Here is a 5,400-nt window from a genome sequence, read left to right as displayed (position 1 = left end):
CTGTTTGTTTGTTTGTGGGAACCAGTGTGAGAGTTTTGTTTCATGTTGTTTGTTACCGTGTGCTCGTGATCATGGGTGTAATGTGCCTCTGCACGACTCCTCTGTACTCCAGTTAGAGTATGTCAGTTACTACATGTGTCTTGGACACCTATATGCTCACGTATACAGTGGTGTACTCTAATGTATTTTATCAGGTATACTGTACTATAGAAATACATGGACCAGAATGGACATATCAAAGTAGGGCGTCTGGGTGTCCTCCACCAGGGAAATTTTGAGCGTCAAAGACTTCATTTGCTGCATTCTCATACACTTGAATGTACCAATTTACGGTGGAAATGCCTTTATTTAGCTTAGTGGGAATACTGCGTATACCTGTGTATCACGTAGAGTACATCACTGCACATATATGTGTTAAGGTGTGTTTGAATGTGTGTGTGTGCAAGACAGAAAAAAAGAGTACAATGGCAAAGAATGCACTAACCAGTATCTGTGCGTAGTACAGTAAGAAGTAAGAAGAGTAAGCAATCTCTGCAGTGGATGTCAGTAAGAAAACCATGATCATCATGCGTCATGGTAAATCTTTAAATGCTCTAATTTGTTTATTAGGTTCTGAGTGGTGAATTGACCTCTTAAAGCTGTGTCAAACTCAAGGCCCGCGGGACAAATCCGGCCCTTCGCAGATTAGGATCCGGACCGCATATCAATTTAGGTTCACAATGCATTTTTTCAACGTCGTTGTCATATTTGTTGACGATTTGCAACGTTGTTGTCCCTTTTGCCAAAGTATTTGTCACTTTTTATGACAATTTTGACACTTTTCCCAACGTTTTTGTCTCTTCTTTAGGAATTTATTGCAACCAAACTGTAAGTGCAAAGACTACATGACATATGCAATAATACAGTCAAAGATGTTTGACTTTTTTGATTAAATTGACGCATATCAATAAACTAAACATGTCTGGCCCTTGATGGGATTCTTCCAGTGTGGCTCTTAGTGAAGTTGAATTTGACACCAATGTTTGGCAATATGCTTCTTTGCTTTCTTGCTGAGAGTTGGATGGGAACATTTCTACTGCTCTCCTATCTGTTTGTTGGATAGGGAGCCTGAGGAGGCAATAACAATACAACATTACATTACATTCATTCATTTACAATCAGTGAATTTACTAATTCGCTTTTATTCAAAGCAACTTCCAATAAGTGTGCTCAATCAATCATGAAATTTACCACGCAAACATTTCTAGAATCAGGTTTATAAAATTAATCAAATAAACAAATCTGCGTCAACTGCTACATTTTAGAAACAAGAGACAGAGGACGTTTTTTCTTTCTTTTCATTGGCCAAAATGAAGTCAGAAAAGTGAGTTTTCAGTCTGTGGTGGAAGACGTGTAGAGTTTCCATCGTCATGGCGTCAGTGGGGAGCTCGTTCCACCATCGTGGAGCCACGGCAGCAAACAGTGGTAGATGCTAGATCGGATCTTTTAGACGTGTCCACGTCAAAGTAGGGTAGTTCCAGACACAAGTTTAGGCATGTTTGTATTATTTGAATAGGATTAGGGCCACATGTGAAAAATATTTGTAACTTCTGAGTTCAAATTGTGGAATAAAGTCACAATTCTGACCTAAACTCAGATCTCAAAAACATTTTTCACAATGGCCCCAATCCTCTTCCCTTAGTGTCTACTGCATGTGAAAGAACACATCCACCAAAAGAAAATAGAGGAAAAGTGTGAGAAATTAATAAAAGAAAACCACGTTCATCCTCTGTTTGAAATGAGATGAATAAGCGCACACCGCACAGAGCAAGCATAAAAGCAGAAAGACAGGCAGGTCGATAGACGGCCGAGCAGGCAGACAAGCATCTCCCTGATTGCCACGAGAGGTGTCCCTTACACTGCCCCACTCTGTAGTCAATGGAAAAATGATCTCACTCCTTCAAACACCCCTGACTTCATCCCCTGATGTTCGAGGGCTGACATCAGTGCAGCTTTACCTGAGCAGAGCAAATATAGCATGACACGAGAAGGGAGTGGTCTCTTAGCTTTGCCCACAATACGGGGCCCAAGTTTTCTTAAAGGAATATTATTTTTATTACGTCATATGCTGATGGAGCTATACCCTCAAAACATTTGCTGCGGAAGAAGAAAAACAAGAAGAAGAAAGCTAGGTGGCATGTAACCTTGAACTGATCAAACAAGCTTTGTTGAAGGATAATTTCAGTTTACCTCAACTATGTTTTCTTAGTTTTCACGTTTCTATCATTCTGCTCAGACAGCCAATGCAATTGCTGTGATCTGGAAACACAACAACATTGCAAAAAAGAGTTTGGATCAAATTTGCATGTTTTATTTCACCTATCTTTGGAGGAAGGAAACCGACATCCAGGAACAAACTGTTTCATCATTCTTGAAGTGTGTTGTAAACATGTAGCCTACTGTGTATGCACTGAGGTTTTACAACATGTTTTTTGGGTTAAGTGAGCGCAGCATATTCCATGACAGCTCAGGGCTCTCCCAGTATGAAATTGGCAACTGCTTAAGGGCTCCTTCTTGTTGTTTTTGTGCACAATTTCTGTCAGAGGCAATTACCCATAATTCATAGCCTCATTGTGTTCTAAAGCTAAAAACAGGCGTCATGGGGAATCTCCAAAGTCTTGAATAAGAAATGTCTGTAAGGGTTCATTTTGAGTTGATGTGAGACTTGATCAACTCACAGAGCTGATGCAGCTTTTTGTCTTTCAGACCTATCAAAAGAGTTAGAATGTGACTAAGTACATTTACTCAAGTAGTGTACTTAAATACAAATTTGAGGTATTTGTACTTTAGTTGAGTATGTCCATTTTAACTTATGTCTACTTCATTACATCTCAGAGGCAAATGTTGTTATTTTTACTCCACTACATTGTCTGACAGCTGTAGTTACTTTTCAGATGACTGTTTTTTAATGTGTTTTAAGTGTTATTTTATGTGTTGAGAAAATACCTCTTAAGCTAAATAAAGCTTCTAAAAAGCCTTTTGGATAAACTGGAAAATGCATCTTCACAGTGCTGAAAAATGTTTGTTTTTTTGACATCATGAAAAGTTTTAAAACCTTTTAGAGATACCTGGTACCCACAGGACAGTGACGCTACAAACACATGACGATCTTATAGAATACGACGCGTTACTGTAGATTAAACTACCCAGCTGTATAAGGGAGTTAGAACATCTACAGTAGGAAGATACAACATGAACATTAATGCATCATTAATATTAATCCAGAAACATCAGATATAATAATAGGACAGGGAACCTTTTACTGCCCAATGAAACGTAGAGTACATTTTGCTGATACATACTTTAACTTATGTAAGGTTTTGAATGCAAGGCTTTTACTTGTTGTAAGCCATAAAAGCCTTAAATCAGTCCAAATAAGCTATGTCCAGCTGGTCTGGTCATACCCAAGGGTGTACAGTGTAGTGTATTGTAGCGTGTGATGTATGTTATGTCTGTCAGTGTCTGATGTAGGGACTAATGGTTTGTTTCATTTGTCTGATGTCCTGTCATGAACTGCCCCGCGACTGTGCCACAAACCCAAATGCCCCACAGGGACAATGAAGTTATCTACTACTGATACTTTAAAATAACACAAAGCTCGGCACATGGTACGTGCTCACATTAAGGTAACAGCCTTTACTAAAAGTAACACTCAATTACCATGAATATAGTGCTAATATCACTGAGAGGCATCCGGTGTCTGTCAAGGATACCATTCATTAGGCTCACATCGCAGAGACCCGCTGGCATTTTCCCCTCCAAGGACACAGCTTATGGTAATAGCCCTTAAACCACTTCCTCATTGCCATCAGTCCATCATACAGCAGATGCACCTCCATCAAGGGCGGTTGTGCACATTCCTGGTCCCAGATGTCACAGGATGGCAAGGGTGCCATACTTCTCCTCCTGTTCTCACTTCAAAGTCAGCATGGAGTGCCAGGCATTTTGTACATATAGAGCATTAGCTGGTCCTTATAGTAGGTCACCTTTTATCTTTTAATCTGCTAGTTGTGATTGTGTGTGTGTGTGTGTGGGGGGGGGTGACAGTGGTAGATTTATTCCGATGGCAGTATTGTAGTTGAGTCACCAACTGTCGAGTTTGTGTCAAGTCTTGAGTCCCCAAAGAAGTAGTCTATATCCTTCGCGTTCCACTTTGGGGATAGCTCCGGGGCTGCAGGAAATTCCGCCAGATCCGTTTCCTTCTTTCTTTGTGTTGGGATTTTAAATTTGGTGGATTTATGAGGACTATTGTTAACTGCTCCTCAGATCTCTGCATGGTAAATTGAGACAGCTAGCTAGACCATCTGTCCAATCTGAGTTTTCTCTCACACAACTATTTTGCAGCAGTTCTGTGTGGAGTTTAGCACCGCCCATGATGATTCTGATTGGTTTAAAGAAATGCCATTTAACTGGAGCACGTTTTCCTCCCATCCCTGAATGCTATGTGGAGTAGCCAGACCCTCCTTCAGCGCGCTTTGGAGGAGGGCAAGACTACCAAAGAAGAGTGGGAGTAGAGTCAACAATAGTTCACATTTCAAATCATTAATAAATCACATTTTCATGACCTATTTGACATAAAAGTAGTTAGAAACTTCATCTAACTTCCGAGTCCGATTTCATAAGTCCTCAAGTCCAAGTCAACAGTGCACAAGTCCAAGTCGATCAGTTTTCTTTAGATTCCAGCCTCACAGAGACGTTAAAGTGGCTGTTGAATCTTTTTCTCTCTTTTTTGATCAAATTTGTATTTTTTTAATCAGAAAAAAGTAAACATAACATTCACAACTGTTACAAACAACACACTGGTACATAGGAACGTGTCCCAGGGTCAAATAATCACAGAGAGGAAAAATGGGAGCGAGGGAGACAAAACGACACATGCACAAACAGACATGCACAAACAGACACACACCAAGACAGACACAAAACCAGGGACCAATCACACACGCAAACAAAAGAAAAGGCTACAGCAATGCCTTCAAGGACTCAGCAATGCTGTGCCAAGTGTCCAAAGTCTTCCCCGGGGCTCCACCCACACAAGCCGTCAAAGGTTCCATGTACTGTACGTGACATCCAGAAAAGAAAAGATCCATGAATGAACAGATAAGTCATGAGGTGGCTTCCAACGGGTTGCAATCCTCCTCTTAGCAGCTGTAAGTCCAGCAAACACAGCATGCTTTTGAGCTTTAGAGAGATGGAAGGCTGACAGGTCATTCACAATCAAACCATTGACAGTAACAGGCACAGTTACATTAATGAAGGCGGAAATTTTGGATGCAATATTGTTCCAGAACTAACCAACAGGAGAGCATTCCCAGAACAACTGAAGAAATGTACCTTGAGCTTTAATTGGGCAGAAAGTAC

The sequence above is a fragment of the Etheostoma spectabile genome, chromosome 21 (genome assembly GCF_008692095.1).
Source record: "Etheostoma spectabile isolate EspeVRDwgs_2016 chromosome 21, UIUC_Espe_1.0, whole genome shotgun sequence".
In the NCBI taxonomy this organism is placed as follows: Eukaryota; Metazoa; Chordata; class Actinopteri; order Perciformes; family Percidae; genus Etheostoma; species Etheostoma spectabile.
The sequence above is the reverse complement of the archived record's forward strand: the minus strand, read 5'-3'. Positions refer to the sequence as shown.